The sequence below is a fragment of the Simochromis diagramma genome, unplaced genomic scaffold (genome assembly GCF_900408965.1).
Source record: "Simochromis diagramma unplaced genomic scaffold, fSimDia1.1 OVJJ01000315.1, whole genome shotgun sequence".
NCBI lineage: Eukaryota > Metazoa > Chordata > Actinopteri > Cichliformes > Cichlidae > Simochromis > Simochromis diagramma.
In genome coordinates this window covers 119,864-138,026 of record NW_024386863.1, presented here as the reverse complement: position 1 = coordinate 138,026, position 18,163 = coordinate 119,864, and the positions used below count along the sequence as shown (strand labels likewise).

Below are 18,163 nucleotides of genomic sequence, written 5' to 3'. Positions count from 1 at the left end.
CCTGAAGTGGGAGACCAACATCAACTCCATCCTCAAAAAGACCCAGCAGAGGATGTACTTCCTGAGACAACTGGGGAAGTACAGTCTTCCACAGGAGCTGCTGATCCAGTTCTACACTGCGGTCATTGAGTCTGTCCTGTGCTCCTCCATCACAGTCTGGTATGGAGCAGCCACTAAACAGGACAGGAGCAGACTGCAGCAGACTGTACGGGCAGCAGAAAGGATCATCGGCGCCCTCTGTCAACAACAGATCATAAGAAATAAACTTGTGCTCACCAAACATGAACCTGTCTCTCTAGTACAGATGATGCTGTCTGTGACCCCTGGATAGCTGGCTTTGCACACATTGTTTCCCACTATTGGTACGTTTGCCTCCAGCAGGTTATTTCTGGAGTCTAGTTGGAGAGAATTTAAACATCAGGCTTTTCTAAAGAGTCCAACACAATGCTGTAAAATACAATAAATATTTTATGATTTACTCGTGTAACCGATGGCCCAGCTGCTGGTCTCGTTGTTGAAGGTGCTGTTTTGTGAGGCTAAGCAGATCGGCCGAATGTAGTCTGTGAAATTGACAGGAGCCGACAGCTTCAGAAGACAAATGTCGTTCTCACGAGTCGACGAGTTGAATCCAGGATGGCAGGTGATGTTTACCACTGTGCGATTCACTTCATTTGGGCTTGGACCTGAGTGGCTGTTCCGGCCCAGATAGACCACCATGCTAATGGAGGCCGACGGGTAAAATCTGTTTTCCAAAGGTTGCATGAAAGTATCAGACAGGTCAGTGCAGGTTAAACTGGTTAGTTTACAACACTGTGGTGAAGGTTACAGAGGTGCTCTATGTTGGACCGGTGCAGAGCGTGGTCAGAGTGCATCAAGGTTAGCAGACATCAAAGCTTTACAGGGTGTGGCTATCAGCCACAGAGCTCAAGTAACATCTGTTTACATGTTGTTGAACTGACTGTGACTGTGACGTGAGGTCAGCTGATCACAGCTGCACACAAACAAAACAAACGACTTTTCCTCACTGAGTCTTTTCCCCACTTTGCATTGCTGCACCTGATCTTAGTTTCAGTGTTCATTGATGACCTCACAGAGGTAGTTGTATTTAATAGCAGCAGGTTTACCATTTAAAGTTTTCATGCTAAGCTAACCATCTTATGACATCAATGGACAGAACTAGGTCAATATTTTCATTTGACAGCACAACTATGACAAATGAACTCTTCTAAAACACCATGAAATCTATGGAAGTACTTTATAGTCTTGGATGAGATGAAATCAATGTGGCATCTGGTTTGATTGTTGTGGAGACAACTCTGTACTTTGCAGTTCAGCTTGTTGTTTCTAAATGGCCTGTATTTGTACACATCCAGTCATCCACACATTCACACGCTGGTGATGGCAGCTACGTTGTAGCCACAGCCACCCTGGGGCGCACTGACAGAGGCGAGGCTGCTGGCCCCACCGGGCCCTCTGACCACCACCAGGAGGCAACGGGTGAAGTGTCTTGCCCAAGGACACAACGACCGAGACTGCTGGAGCTGGGGATCGAACCGGCACCCTTCCACCACTGGACCCTCCAACAAAAAGGTTTATATCAGCGAACCAGGGCCAACTTCCTGGTGCTGCATCATGAGCTACTGTGATGCTGCTGCTGTTCACAGCCCTGCTGCCACATGCTGAGAAAAGAAAAGACCGCACAGTTTAACAGCGAGTACACAGATCAGCCACCACATTAAAACCACTCAGAGACAGAGGTAACACTGATCAGTGCATCCTGAGCGCTGGCATTCATGTGGATGTTATTTTAAGAAGGATCTGAAGACTCTGGTGCACATGTGATCCACAGATCTTCCTCCTCTGTGTCACAAAAGTGGAAGATTGTACTGACAAAAGCATTTCACAGATGAAAGAAAAACCAGACGTCAGCGCACTGTGTCACTGAAACGAATGTGGAGATCACTGTGCACATGTTGTCATTACTGTACAGCTGACAGAAGGAACACGGTTCACATGTCTTTGGATGCTTACCGGGCTGATCCAAATGAAAACCTGAAAATGAGAAAACAGACAAATCTGTTAAACCGCTTCACAGAAAACATGTGAAAGTAAGCAGTGATGTTTTTTCCAACTTGAAGAACCGATCAGAAACTAAACAGGACATTTTTAGGGGGAGCCAGTTAATCTTTAGGTTTCCGTGTGTTTAAAACAGCTAACAAGAAAACGTTTGCCTTATGAGCATGGGGAGGCCCAGCCTGGGGAGCCTTACTGGAAACAGCCAGAAACTAGTTTGTGCTGTTTCCTTTGATACTGTTTCAGTTAGACGATCACGCTGAGGACGACTTCCTCCTTCTAAATGAATCGAACAGAGCTCTGCTGCAGAGTCACATGCCAGGTGATGCTGGGCAGGTCCTCTTAGAGATATAATTTAATGCACTTAATGTTGTAAATGATCAGACTGTCAACCAAACATATTAACCCCTAATTTATTAAGCAGTCACTAAAGTAATTAACTCTTTATCCTTTAGTTCTGGTTATTGTGACGTCTTACTGGTTGACTGAAACAGGTCAGTGCAGGCGATGAAGGCCGTGAGTTCGTCTAACTTGAGAACTGATCACATACTAAACAGAACGTTTTAATGCTGACTGTTGTCAGTAACCTACGTGTTCATCTTTAAGTCCCATTTCTTTGTTTTAAAGAAAGAAAACAACATCTTTGCAGAGACAAACTCAGAGTCACCTCTGTTGTTGCTTTGGGTGTCAAACGTTTAGCTCAAATAATTCACCGACGTTCTCACAGTGAACTCACTACACTCACAAACATGACAACACGACATGTCTGCACTGTGTCAACGACAGAACTGTTGGTATCAAATAAAAGCGTGTGGATTACTGTGAACATGAAGCAGTGCAGTGACTGTGGCTGATGAGCTCTGTTTACATTATAATATTAATATGATGCTGAATGACATCAGTACTAAACAGACTCTCTCCTTGTATCCAGGAGAAACATTTGGGTTAGAATAGTCGACATTTGAACCTGTAGTTCATTGCACACTTCTTCCACCCTGATATAATCTCAGTGAGAAAATATGAGAAAAATCTCATCTTTGCAGAAGAAAGTGATCAGCACAGTGACGCAGCACACAAACTGCTGCAGAGCCATGGTTCACTGCAGCTGTTTCAGCTCATCTTAGACTTTAAATATCTGAAATGTATGTTGAGCTCCGCCTGTTAACAGTCATCAGGGCCCCACCAAAGAATCAGGTCAGACTCGTTGGTCCATGTGCTTCTTTGACTGCAGTTATGCACGACGCACGGAAGTTTGGAGCAGGTTCAAGTTTATTTATACAGCAAAATCACAGCAACAGTCACCTCATGGTGCTTTATGTTGTAAAGCAGACCCAGCAGTAGCAGGTGAAAGCAAATTGCCCACACAGACTGTGATCAGACCTCATCAGTTTGTGACTGTCGTGGTTTTGGTTGTTCTGCACACTTTAAGAGAAACATGACACTTTGTAGGTTACAAATAATCCTGTTAAATTAACACCACAGGAGGTGGGAGGTTCAATGTGTGTACATCTCTATGTCTGTGTGTGTGTCACTAGTGGGTGGGTGGGGTGGATCAGGGCTGGCTGGGCCTTGGCCTCGGTGGGACACCTCTCCCCACTGGACACTTCTGCCCCTCCCTGGGATGCGGGGGCTTGTCTCTTAGGTGTAGCACTTGATACATCATGCATTTCTATTTGTTTTCCTCTGATTTGGTTTAGTGACACGCCGACTCTGCTCACAGGATGTCTACTCGGGTGTAAGCACAGCAGGCTGGCTCTCCAAGCTGGGTCTTCAGCACAGCAGGTGGGTGTCTGCCAGGTAAAGAGCTGGACACTGACTGAATAAGTATGATGAGGAGAGGTCCAGGTTACCACACAAGAACACCCCCCAATGAAAATGCAGAAGTGTGGGACCCGTGAGCACTCGCCCTCCCAATCCTCACCACTTTACTGTTCAAGGAGCACAGACAGACAAAAGTCGCCCACATGAAAATGTTTGTTTGTGTTTTTAAACTTTAATGAAAACAAGACTAAACTGTATTTTCTGACTATGAGCTGAAGCCTTTCACTGAACTACAGATAAACACATCGGAGCTCTCTTTCTGCCCGTGGCAGCACTGCTGCCATCACTTTGTTTGTATTTAACAAAATCAAATCAAATTATTTATGCCCTAGGAAGTGATAAAGCATGTGGTAGCCATAAAAATATATTAATAAAATTATTATATTAATAACATTAACATATTTCATAACTCGTTCATTTTCAAGAATTAAAAAACTATTTCATTATTAAAAATATTGTGGTGTTTTTCTCATTTCAAACCAAAAAAAGTTTTACTTTTAAAATGCCATCTGTTCACGGGCCTCTGCCCTGATCTGGGCCTTTCTCTTGACTCCTGGACTTGTGGCTCACAAGTGGGACCACATGAGTTCACCATTTTTTCGATCTCCACCGAGTGTCATGCTCTAGTCTTGTCTCGTCCTCCTCTTCCTCCTCCTCCTCAGATGAGCTGCAAAGCTCCTCAGAGCCTGGCAAAAACTCCTTCCCTTCTTCGTTGTCAGAAAGATTTCCACTGCTAGTGCTATCTTTTTCACTTTCAGAAGACCGCAAAGCTGCAGCAATAGCCTCCTCTAAATTGAGTGTGCGCTTCATGGTGTCTGTGCAGAAAGGACCAGTAAGAGCAGGCTGCATTTAAAACCACTGAAAATGTCTAAGGTGGAGCTCCAGCTATATATGTGCTCATTATAAAATGTTAGGATTACAGTATATCTGAAATATATGATTACAACAGGACCCAATGGGGCCAAAGAATTACGAGGGTAAAGAGTGTAGGCATATACGCCAGTCTCCTTTTCTGTACACCATAGAGGGGCTCGTTGAATTTTTAAAATAATCCTAAAAAACACATCCTGGCCTGGTTTCATGCAACTTGTCTTTAAAATGATATACTGAGAATCAGAAACTGAGCAAAAGGACCGTTTTGGGTAAGAGCGTGCTAGAAGGGCTAGAACAGGGGTGGGCACTCTCAGTCCACGAGGGCCGCTGTCCTCACCTTGGGTCAACACAGCTGAATCACATGATCAGTTCGTTACCAGGCCTCTGGAGAACTTCAGGACATGTGGAGGAGCTAATTTAGCCATTTAAACCAGCTGTGTTGGACACATCTAAAACCTGCAGGGACACCGGCCCTCGTGGACTGAGATTGCCCACCCCTGGGCTAGAATGTCTGACTCAAAGCAGGAAGGTGCTCAACAAGCCGGGGCTCGTATTTATTTTGTTGTAATGTCATCAAATAGTGATGCAGATGCCATTTTTGTCACATGTACCAAGACAGAGTAGAAGGCACTGACCACTGCTCTCTTTCATGGGAGTTCAACACCCACTGCCAGCACCCAGCACTGCACAGCAAAGGACACCCTCAGCAGGTCCACCAGAGCTCCTACAGCGTTGCTCTCATGGGGTTTGAGCTGTTTTGGAAGCAAAACACAAACTGTGAGGAGGAGAGCAGCAGGTTACCTGCTGTTGTATTTATCTGCGATACCCTAAAGGCTCCGTGTCTGACATAAACCGGTCTGTGGCGTAACAATGGTTGGGGACCGCTGCTGTGCAGCATGAGGGTTAATAGGACCGCACTCATATGAATATGATGTGTAAACTGATGTATTCTTGTACCTCAACGCCGTACCTCCAGTTCTTCACCCAGTGAAGAGGTGATCGTTTTCTCCTCCTTTTAATAAATGAAGCCGTTTGGTTTTTGTTCCCCACAACATGTCATTCAAAAAATCTAAATTAGTTGTATGTAAGCTGGAAAGATCGCGGGACCCACCATACAAGCTGGTTTAGTTTTATTTAAATTAAAAAACAAAACCATGTCTATGCAGATGCACAAAGCTTAACAACACGACCGCTATACCAATTTAACTTTTGTACAACCAGATGTTCATACACTTACATTTGAGAGTGTTTTCCTCTCCTGCTTTGACCACCATCGTTATCAGAAACAAATCTCCTCTATGACCCGCAATGAATCCTGGGATATGGTAGGACACGAAGGATACATCGGACCATCCTTAAAATTTGGGGCAAAGTAGCACGCATCGGTACTCCTTGAATTCGGACGGCCTTCGTCGCGTCGCTGTGATGTCATTGCATCCAAATATGGCATTTTAAGCATCCTTCCCCTGAATTCGGACACAGCTGTCGTCTGTGTCCCTCTGTCAAGTGTTATGATCTCCTTCATTTTGCAGCTCTGTGTTCTGCCTGCTTGTTTAGTTCCAGTTCATTCCAGTTTGCTTTCTGTATTTCTGTGGTCCAACAGTGAAGCTGTTTTTGAGTTTAGCTTTGTGTCCGAGAGTCTGTATTTATGGGTCCTCCAATCCTGCCCGCTCCACACAGCACATGTAAGTTTTTTAATTTGTCCAATTACTTTTGAGATCCTAAAATAAAGGGATTCTTTGAAATGCTCACATTTTTATGCAATCTTCTTGTTCAGTCCACTGAAATAAAGCTGAAAGTCTGCACTTCAAATTCTTATGAGTTGTTTAATTCAAAATTCATTGTGGTAATGTACAGAACCAAAATAAGAAAAGTTGCCTCTGTCCGAGTAGCTATGGCCCTAACTGTATGTCGCTTTAAAATTTGCATGTCTTTTAGTTGGTGCTAATTCATCTCAACACCATCATTCAAATGAGCTTTGGTCTACAAAATGCAGCAACAGTGAGATTGAATCCCTACCCAGAGGGGCGTCCAAGAACGCAGGGCCAATGAGAACAACCTGCCCCACTCCTCAAAACACTGATGCATACCGTTTTTGTTTTTTTTTAAAAAAGAAAAAAAAATACGGTATTTTCCGCACTATAAGGCGCACTTAAAATCCTTTAATTTTCTCAAAAATCGTCAGTGCACCTTATAATCCGGTGCACCTTATGTATGAATTCTGGTTGTGTTTACTGACCTCGAACCAATTTTATGTGGTACGTGGCGCTCTAAAATCTGTTAAAAAATGTTTTAGTACGAGTTTGCTGAGCTACGAAGCCGCACCGCTTGATGGATTGTCGGAGCATTGCGGCTGCCGTAGTCAGGAGCCTTGCGGAGTGATACGTACTGTGCTTTAACATGATATTACCGTATTGTGTGTGGCACCTGTTAAGAGACATGCTTACGAAGTGAATTTCAAACTCATGGAATAGAGCAGCTCCGGGAGAATTCAGCATTAATGAATCAATGGTACGGTAGTGGAGGAAGCAAGAAGAATAAGCTGAGTAAAGTTTCACTTATCTTACTGTTTAGTTTCGCTTAATGTGCCTTATAGTCCAATGCACCTTATGGTCCGAAAAATATGGTAAGTGGAATAAAAAAGCTGTGACTAAACCACTGATTATTAATATTATTACAGTGGACTGACAGGATAACATAACAGATGGATGAGCGTACAGGTGACTATCTCGCTTCGGTATTTACTTTGTTACCAAACTAATATGCAAATGAATGAAAGCTACCAACGCTTCACTCTGCTGCCAAACACCCCTCTGACAGATATCTGGAGGGTCTGGTTCTGCACATACAGTCAGCTGTACTGGGATCTTTTTAAAAATTATTTGAAGTCTTAAATATATGATGCATGCTTCTCATTTTGGTGATGTAGAGTGTCTGGGTCTCCTGACCCAGCGTTTGTAGTTCTTTGTGATGTTTGTATTATTGTACTTGTGTAAGTTATTCTATGGCTTCTAGTTTCGATCCCTTGCCCTTCATGTCTCTCTGTGTCCCCTCTGTTCTGTGTAATTGTGTCTTTGCATGTTTGAGTTTCTTGTTTTCTGTCACTCTGCATTGTGCATTATGTTCTCATGGTTGGTCTTTTTTTACTCCCTCTAGTCTAGTTTGTTGTGTTCCAAGCTGAGTATTTCCCTCTGTGTATTTTGGTTCTTAGACCTCTGCCTGATGGTTTATGTCTCTGTGTTTCTTAGTTGCTGTCCCCACTGTGTCAAGTTCGCGTCTCTGTGTGATCCTTCCTGTTTTACTTTGAAGGTCCGTGTCTTATGTGAATGTGTCCTGCTTTGCTTGTGTCGTCAGTCCTGATTTCTCCCAGCTGTGCCCTCCTTCTGTGTCTCATTCCCCTCGTTACTTCCCAGTGTATTTAAACCCTGTGTTTCTCTGAGTCAGTGTTGCGTCGTCCCTCATGCTGTGTGTCTCCTCGTGTGCCTCTCTGCAAAGTGAGTTTTTCCCAGTTTAGTTTAGTATGCTCGTTTTCTGTGACCAGCAAATAAAGCTGTGATTTAGAGTTCATCCCCTGAGTCTGTGAGTCCTGCATTGTGGGTCCAACTCCTGCCTGCCGCACAGCGATTCATGACATAGAGAGGTTTTTGGAGCCCCAGATAAATTTAGAAGATGAGCAGCAGTTTCCAGCATTCTCCAACAGTTTCAGTTTCCAGAAACACTTTGTCACTCATCCATAGGGATCGGTATCGAAAACCAGTTCTTGTTGAGAACCGGTTCCCATTGTTTCAATTCCTTGGAACTGTTTGCCATTTTTGCAAACCATTCCCTTATCGATTCCAGTCGCCCCGAATGACGTCGCCACGTTGCGGAGCTTCATTTACCTGGCAGGAAACACGGCGCCTAAGCAGCTCAAACGCTAAAAAGTTCTGTTATACTTTATGACAGGGGTGTCCGAACTCCAGCCCAGTTTTCATTGGCCAGCAAGTAATGTATGCTCGTTTCCTGTGACCAGCAAATAAAGCTGTGATTTAGAGTTCATCCCCTGAGTCTGTGAGTCCTGCATTGTGGGTCCAACTCCTGCCTGCTGCACAGCGATTCATGACATAGAGGTTTTTGGAGCCCCAGATAAATTTAGAAGATGAGCAGCAGTTTCCAGCATTCTCCAACAGTTTCAGTTTCCAGAAACACTTTGTCACTCATCCATAGGGATCGGTATCGAAAACCAGTTCTTGTTGAGAACCAGTTCCCATTGTTTCAATTCCTTGGAACTGTTTGCCATTTTTGACAATGATTCCCTTATCGATTCCAGTCGCCCCGAATGACGTCACCACGTTGCGGAGCTTCATTTACCTGGCAGGAAACACGGCGCCTAAGCAGCTCAAACGCTAAAAAGTTCTGTTATACTTTATGACAGGGGTGTCCGAACTCCGGCCCAGTTTTCATTGGCCCGCATGTAATTTTATAAACAGAACAGAATATGGCACTAATATGGCCCAAGACACTTCAACTTTTGCTGGAGTGTGTTGCACTTCTTAGTTTTAACACCAGGGGGAGCTACTGGTGATCAAGGCAGTTGCTCCACCAAAAAGGACAATCACAGAAGAAATTTACCCCAAGTTACTAAACATGGCAGAACCAAAGAAGCGAAAAGGTAGATGGTGAGTGCAGAAAATGTCAGACACGGTGGGAGAGTGAATATTTCTTCAAAGAATTCAAGTGTGTCTGTTTGATCTGCACTGAGACTGTGGCAGTTATGAAAGAGGATAATGTATGACGTCATCATGAAGCCAAACATCAGGCCTGTGCATCCTGCACTGGTGCTGAGCCAGAGCAGAAAGCAAAGGGTAGCTCTCCTGCAGGGTCAGCAACAGTATTTATTTGGTGCTCAAAAGGTCCAGGAAAAGGCTCCGATAGCCGCTATGAGGTCGCCCAACTCATCACAAGACATGGCGAGCCTTTCTCAGATGGAGACCTCATAAAACACGGCCTCGTTAAAGTCACCGAAATAATGTGGAAACAGTGCAGGACTTCAACAACGTCAGCGTGTCCAGAAATCCAGTCGTGCGACGCACTGAAGACTCGTCGGCCAACATTAAACTGCACCTGTCTGATAAAGCTGTGCTTTTGATGTTTACTCCATCGCAGGCGATGAGAGCACCGACGCCACAGACGCCGCACAGCTGATCATTTTTGTTTGCAGGGAGTGGACGAGAGCACGAGCGCTTTAAAAATATATCCCACAGTACCCGTGTGTTAATGTGCAGGTACACGTGCTTCAAATATCAATAATGCGCATCAATTCTGTCACTACTCTGCTTTTGCCCACCACTTTCTTGTTAACACACAGAGCACACACCGCTGTGCACAGCACACGCACAGTCAGCTGATCTCATCTGATGCAGATCTGCTCCTTGATCAAGATCATGATCAAGTGGCATTTGTCTGGATTTTTGGCACGAGTGGCGATCAGCACCGCAGCTGGACGGCCCGATTTACATAATAATTTACTAAAATGATGCACTCCTGTTATTAAGTTCAGTCTGTTAATGTTGATAAAGGTTTCAAATGAATGTTAACAGGTGTGTTGCTGAGCCTAATAACTTTAATAACAAACTTGAAATGTACCCATCCCATCTTTATTGTTTTTTCTCTGTGCTGTAAATCTCCTGAGGATGAGCTACCAAAGCTTTTTCTGAATAAATCAATAAAGATCCATTCATGGAAAGCTGTGATGAAGGCAGTTTGTCTTTAAGTATATTCAACAATATAACATATTTGACCACTTTAAAGTGATTTTTCTAACTTTAATACACTGAAGTTAAGGTTATATATCTAATTTCTAGTAAGCGGCCCCTCCTATATTGTTATGTATGTGGCCCTCAGTGAAAAAAGTTTGGACACCCCTGCTTTACGAGAACGGATGACAACAGGGCAACTTGCAATACTTGCAAAGCAGATATTTCATTTAAGGGAGGAAACACTACGAACATGCAAAAGCATTTGCTCACAAAACACGCGATGACCTTAAATGAACGTCGTGTTTTTAATTCTGCTCCAGACTCGTGAATCTCAGCCCAGCAGCAGCGGTAACGTTTGCACGTCCTCTCCCGTTAATGCGGCAGGTAAATAATCAACTAACACTGTCAAGCTCTTTAAGTTCGTGCAGCTTCCCCGCTTGAAAGGGATTGATGCATCTACCACAGGTGTTTAACTGGATTTCACTCAATGACCAGGCAGATCTTTGGTTTTCCTTTTCTTTTAATCTTCTTTTCGGCCAAAGTCAGCCACAGGTGAAAAACCTTTAAATACAAACCAAAAAGCCAAAATACAAAATTGTGAACAATCTCAAACATTTTTTAAACACATCAATGCAGTGCATAAGCTTCACAGCACAATATTTACTTGAGTATTTTTAAATGCTCAAATTACATGGTTCACTCTAACAAGTGTACATACAACTTAAAAGATACAGCTTTCTATAAAGTGCTAAATTAAATGATCAATCTGCATTAGAAGTTAAGCAGTAACAATAGTATTTATAACCAGCTTCTCTTAACCATATGCAAGCATTAACAGCCTTCCATGTGCAGACCAACAGTAAACAATGCTGCCGCTCGTACACAGGCGACCAACTCACGGCACAATGCTAATGCTACGTAACCTAGCGGCAGCCGCGATTCTTTAGCAGCTCGCTTCAACCAGTCTTTTAACATAGTCAGCAACCATTTCCTTACCGGCTGCCTCCCTGGCTTTGTAGATTCATCAGTTCCACACAATATCCATGTTGGTGACAACTTATTGAAAGAATTATGCTGGGTTAACTTTCCCGTAAGTGGCCACTTCCTGTTGTTCCCCAGTTCGCCTTCTTTTTCCTCCCCGACAGAAACTAGTGATGTGCGGATCGATCCTGAAATATCGATTCCTCCGATACCAATCTTTTATGTTCTAGAATCGATTCTCACATTAAAATATCGATATTTTAGTAATTCAGAGTAAATTTGTAGTTTATCATTAACAGGAACACAGTGGAAAGAAACTATAACATTCGGATTGTCTACATTCAAAGGAACTACTTCCTCTTCCGCCTTTCATAGTCATGTGCGAAATACGGCTGTATAAATGTCTCGCAGCCCCTTGGCGCGCGCACTCACGACAATGGCTGAGTGTAATTGTGCGGACGTATTTTACCTCCACAAACAGCTGAGACGTGGTTTGTGATACATGTGGCAAAAAGTGAGGTGTTGTGGCCATACATGCCAACATTGAGACCTCAGAATTAGGGAGACATTCAAAAGGGCTGTTGGGGTGATAAATACATTTTACAGTGTTTATTTATCGGATAAAATACGTTAAATGTCACCGTCATTATTGGCCGGCCCGGAAACAGCGGGGGTGTCCAAATTCAGAGGCTGCTTCCACCTGAGGACCCCCCCTCGCGGTCTAAAGAAAGCCGGGTAGTACGACACGAGCTCCCTGTGGAGTGAAACTCTGCTGTCTGCTCCTTGCTCTCTAAAATATAACCGGGCACTGACGTAAACTCTCGACCGTCTCACACTTTGTTTAATCAGTTTTCTGTTTGATGTTTATTCAGCTGTGTGAAAACCCCGGAGGAACCCTCCCGAGGGATTAATAAAGTTAAATTTAATCTAATCTAATAACTTTAATCTCAGCCAAACCGATTTACTCACTAACAAATAAAACACTGAAAAGGCCAAACAATAACATTTTTAAGTTATCAAAGTGACTTATATATCATGTTTAACCCGAGTAGTGAAAGACCGCGGGGTTTGAAGACGATGTGTCGGCTCAGATATTTGAAGTTTACACAGCTACATCTAGGGATGGGTATCGAAAACCGGTTCTTGTTGAGAACCGGTTCCCACTGTTTCAGTTCCTTGGAATCGTTTGCCATTTTTGCAAACGATTCCCTTATCGATTCCAGTCGCCCCGAATGACGTCACCACGTTGCGGAGCGTCATTTACCTGGCAGGAAACATGGCGGCTCAAACGCTCAAAAGTTTGGTTATACTTTACGAGAACGAATGACAACAGGGCAACTTGCAGTACTTGCAAAGTAGATATTTCATTTAAGGGAGGAAACACTACAAACACGCAAAAGCATTTGCTCACAAAACACGCGATGACCTTAAATGAATGTCGTGTTTTTAATTCCGCTCCGGACTCGTGAATCTCAACCAGCAGCAGCGGTAACGTTTGCACGTCCTCTCCCGTTAATGCGGCAGGTAAATAATCAACTAACAGTGCATATTATGTTAGCGCGATCTGCCTTATTACAAACCTGCCATTACTGTGCATCTAGTGACCATGATGAGACAGAGTCTGGCTCAGATGCTGGCAGTTCTCGCTGCAGTCTACCGGTAGCGTCTCCTTTCAGGCCAGGATAGACGAATGTCACCCAGCAGAGACTCAGTTTGTGGTCAAAGGCTTGCACCCGTTTGCCACAGCAGATGATTTTCAGTAAGTGAATGTGTTTAATTGTAGGCAGGGACATTACTGGATATTCTTGTGTAATTGCTACAGAATAATTTATGTTATACTTTGTTATTGCTACAGAAGAATATTTATTTTATTATTTTACATTTACAATGTTTTCCCGGGGTCCCTGTGACACCCCATTGAAGAGCCGTAGGCTGTGGATCTCTTAAGATCTCACTGTTGGGTTTGTAAGGCCATGTTACTCCTAAATTTCTATCTTGTTCAAAGAGAAGATATAAAACAAAGTTCTAAGCTAGTCGACCTTAGTGTTCTCCTTTTCTAAAAAGAATCGTTAAAGAGAATCGAAAATGGAATCGGAAACGTGAAAATCTTATCAATACCCATCCCTAGCTACATCCTCACCTGAAAACATGTTAAAAGTTTTTTGTGACCCAGAAAGAGAAATAAGAGTGATATTAAAACTAAGTCGCTGCCGCCATTGTTGGAGACTGGAATTGGCTGGGCCGTGCTATGAATTCTGCGATATGGTTTTTCAATTTTGTTGCCCGGGTGGAAAATCGGGAGAAATTGGGGAGAATGGAGGCTCCGGGAGATTTTCGGGAGGGGCACTGAAATTCGGTATTCTCTCGGAAAAATCGGGAGGGTTGGCATGTATGGTTGTGGCAACATCACTAACCTTGTCAAACACCTCAGAGTAAATCATATCACAGAATATGACGAGCGTATGTTGAGGTGAACTGAAGAGGAGGAGAGGGACAGGTGCTGCTGGGGCGAGACAGACGTCTCTCACGGAGTCCTTTAGTGCTGCAGGCAGGCAACGTGTTCAAATAGCGCACAACTTTTTTTATTTCTATATGATGAATTCTGCATTATTAAGTGATAAGAACGAGTAATCTGATGCCCTGTAATCATTATGACGCTATAATTTGAGATACAGGAGGGACTATGCGCTTACCTGCTGCTCTCTGGCAGGTAGCTCCATGCCCTCCTGGGTTTTAAATGCACCTTAGAACACACATGCATCAACAGTACAATGAGCGGGTGGAGGGAGGTTTGGAGTCTTCTCTCACCCCCGTTCTCTGCGGCCTGCTGGAGCGGGGGGGGGGCTAGGAGGAGGAGTTGGCCGTCCGACTGCGGTCTGGAGTGTGGAGCCTCCCTGCTGCTGCGGAGTCGGGGCGGTCTGCTTCTCCCCACCGCAGGGAAAAGGGTAACACCACCTGGGTCTGGGTGCAGTTCCCCCCTCCAGGGGCAAGGGTACCTAGACCCGGTTCGTAGAGTACGCTTGGGGAGTGTTATCGTGTGTACAGCGTCTCTTTATGTCTGTCTCCACGTTGGTTGAGTGTGGAGTAAGTGCATATGAGAGCATGAGGGTGGGAATGGATGTTTGTGTCTGTGTGTCAGGTTGGGTATCAGACGCCACCTCTCTGGGGACATCTCAGGCCCTCCAAGGTTTGGAGGCCTATCTCCACCCACCACCACTTCCCCTGCCAGTGGCGGACTCCCTCAGACATCGGTGCGTTGGTGGTTCTTTGTGTCTGGGGATGGGCGTCCAGGTACACGCCGGCTCACCCCTTGGCGGCCGCTTATCGGGGCCTGGAGCCTGGGACTCGCTCGGGCCGCTTCAGAGGTGGGGTGCCCCCGGCCTCTCGGCCTGGGGCTCGGTCACTCTGGCACAGCTGGCTGCCGGCGGAGCTCACGGGCGCGTCACTGCAACTCCCCCTGATCTCCTCCAGGTGAATGATAGATGTATTTTTTTGTCTGCTTATTTTGTTGGTTTTTGTTTTTTGCCCTTTATTCCGTCCCTCTTCTCCGCTGTTTTTCTCCCCTTTCTTTTCCTCATTCAAGTCTGTCCCGTATCTATCAAGTGAAAATAAAAAATAAAATAAACAATAAAAGGTGAATCAAATGGACCATTATGGCAAGGCTGGGATGGTCCATTTGGTAAAGTAAATCCGTTGGGCATCTTTCTTCGCCTTTAGACAATAATTCTGATGCAAAAGAGCCAAACGGGACAGGCAGAAAAAATAAAAAAATAAAAAAAATAATAATAATAATTTGAGATACAATAAATAAAATAAGTTTTTGTACAAAGTATCGGATCAGTATCGTCGATACCACCCTGAATATTACTTGGTATCGGATCGGAAAGGAAATCAGTGGTATCGCACATCACTAACAGAAACCCAGACACAAGATCAGTTCCACCCTCCAGTCACTTTTACTTTTTTGCCTCAGGGCTCTCCACCTCCTACTCGGTTTGACTTGACAAACAGTGCATGTTATGTTAGCGCGATCTGCCTTATCACAAAACCTGACATTACTGTGCGCTGCATTTAGGTGACCATGATGAGACAGACAGAGTCTGAAAAACTCCCTTTGAAAGGGTGGAAACCTCCGGCAGAGCCATGCTCAGGGAGGGACAGCCATGTACTCTGACTGGCTGAGGTTGATGGGAAGCACACAGGACAACATATACACTGTGGAAGAGAGCAAGAGATACATACTAACTAATGATAAAATGCAGAGAGGTGTATAAACACAGAGTGACTGAATAAGAAAAACTACGTATATCATGTGAAGCCCGCAGGAGCCCCAGCTTACTGCAACATAAATGAGGGAAGATTCAGGGTCACCTGATCCACCCGAACTATATTATTGGTCAAAAAGGAAAGTTTTAAGGCTAATCTCAAAAGCAGAGACAGGTGTTTGTCTCCTGAATTCATCTTGAGAGCTGTTTCTACAGAAGAGGGGCCTGAAAACTGAAAGCTCAACCTGCCTTTCAACCTTAAAATACTCTTGGAACCACAAGTAAGCCTGCACTCTGAAAGAATATGAGAACCATTAGAGATAAGACTTGGCCCAAACTTCAATAGGATGAACCAGAAGATGTGACCCCCCGTTACAAAAGACAAGGCACTGTGTGTGTGTGTGTGTGTGTGTGTGTGTGTGTGTGTGTGTGTGTGTGTGTGTGTGATCTTACAACACAAAAAACAGATCTTTCAGATAGGATGTGCTTACAATAAAACCTCCCCCAGCACCAGTGTGGCTGGAGAGCTAGTCAGAGACAAAGGAATGTCTTTGATCATACAGTTTGAAACAATGTAGAGATGGTAAGCATAAAAAGGACAACATTTAACAATTCACTTTAACAGTGTACAGTCACAAACCTGCATTTGAAACTAAATAGGAAACTAAAATAGGACTATGGGAACATAAACAGTGCCATCATTGCCAGACCTGGCCCACATCTGGTTGACATACACTCTGCCATTCTGGTCTTCCTTTTTCAAAGAGCTGGATACGATTATCATGCCTTTTGCTTGGGCCTACAAGCCCCCCCGCATTTCAAAGACTCACTTACAAAATCAGAATCAGAATCAGAATCAGAATTGTGTTTATTGGCCAAGTATATGTGCAGACACATACAGGGAATTTGGTTCCGGTAGATGGAGGCTCTCAAGCACAGCAATGTAAATCTCACACACACACACACACACACACACACACACACACACACACACACACACACACACACACACACACACACACACACACAAGTGTCTATATATACACATTACACATACATACACAAAGCTGTGTAAACCAACTATAAATAACGAATCTAAACTTATATACATAAATACAGAAATGAATGAGGTGGAATGAATACTACAGAATGTACATAAGGTGCAGCTGCAGTCTGGCAGTGGGAGCAGTGTGACAGGTCAACTGTTAAGAAGGGAGATGGCGAGGGGAAAGAAACTGTTCCTGTGTCGGGTGGTCCTGGTCTGCAGGCTTCTGTACCGTCTGCCAGAGGGCAGCAGATCAAAGAGTCTGTGTCCAGGGTGTGAGGGGTCTGTGATGATTTTCCCTGCCCGTTTCCTGGTTCTTGAGAGGTACAGATCCTGGATGGAGGGCAGGGGGGCATGATGATCTTCTCTGCTGCCCGTACAGTCCGCTGCAGTCTGCTCCTGTCCTGTTTAGTGGCTGCAACATACCAGACTGTGATGGAGGAGCACAGGACAGACTCGATGACCGCAGTGTAGAACTGGATCAGCAGCTCCTGTGGAAGACTGTACTTCCCCAGTTGTCTCAGGAAGTACATCCTCTGCTGGGTCTTTTTGAGGATGGAGTTGATGTTGGTCTCCCACTTCAGGTCCTGGGAGATGGTTGTACCCAGGAACTTGAAGGTCTTCACAGTTGACACAGGGCTGTCTGATATGGTGAGGGGGAGCAGAGTTGAGGGATGTCTCCTGAAGTCCACTGTCATCTCTACAGTCTTAAGTAGGGATGGGTACCGGTGTCCGGTGCCATGATGGCACCGGTTCTGACATAAACGGTAGTAACCAGACCGAAAAGCAGCGCACATTTCGGTGCTTTATTTCGGTGCTTTTTTTTTCCTGAGCTGTGACACTTCTAGCCAATCATTTTACGTTTCCGAGGATAGTAGGCGGGGCCAGGTACGTACGTTCTTTTAGAGCAGAGCTACAGATTAAAAATGTCCAAGGCGAAGCGGTCAAAAGTCTGGCTGTACTTCACAGCAAAAGATGCAAACTCAGCAGCCTGCAACAAGTGCTTTAAGCTGATACTGTGATACTGTCAAAGGAGGTAACACCTCAAATCCGATGAAACACCTGGCGACGCATAGCGTTTTTTTTTAAAAGCCCAGAAATGCGCCGTATTTGATAGCTTGCTGCGAGACCTCACACCGAGCGCATCTACTGTGCGTGGGTTGCCTGTTATGCAACATCCCCCAAAAACCTGAAGAGGAGAGTCCTGGCCCCTAGCCCTGCCAGTGTAGCAGAAATGATGAGGATGATGATGCAGCAGCAGCCGTTCTTCTCTGCGTGAGTAGCTTAATGTTGTTCGTGTGTAATTTACGTTGAGTAGGCTAACCACGTTATTACATTAATGCATGTAAGGTGAACTAGCAAACATC

The 18,163-nt window shown here is 44.5% G+C and overlaps 2 long non-coding RNA genes across 2 annotated transcripts; one reads left to right on the top strand and one right to left on the bottom strand.

Moving 5' to 3' along the window:
- The first annotated feature begins 253 nt into the window (after positions 1-253).
- LOC120733276 lies at positions 254-12,187 on the top strand. The gene is made up of 3 exons (XR_005695772.1): positions 254-381; positions 5,763-5,768; positions 12,176-12,187. It is a non-coding gene; the product is annotated as an uncharacterized LOC120733276 (long non-coding RNA).
- On the bottom strand, positions 10,906-11,746 carry LOC120733278. The gene is made up of 2 exons (XR_005695774.1): positions 11,502-11,746; positions 10,906-11,066 (listed from the first exon to the last, which is right to left on the bottom strand). It is a non-coding gene; the product is annotated as an uncharacterized LOC120733278 (long non-coding RNA).
- Positions 12,188-18,163: the final 5,976 nt, after the last annotated feature.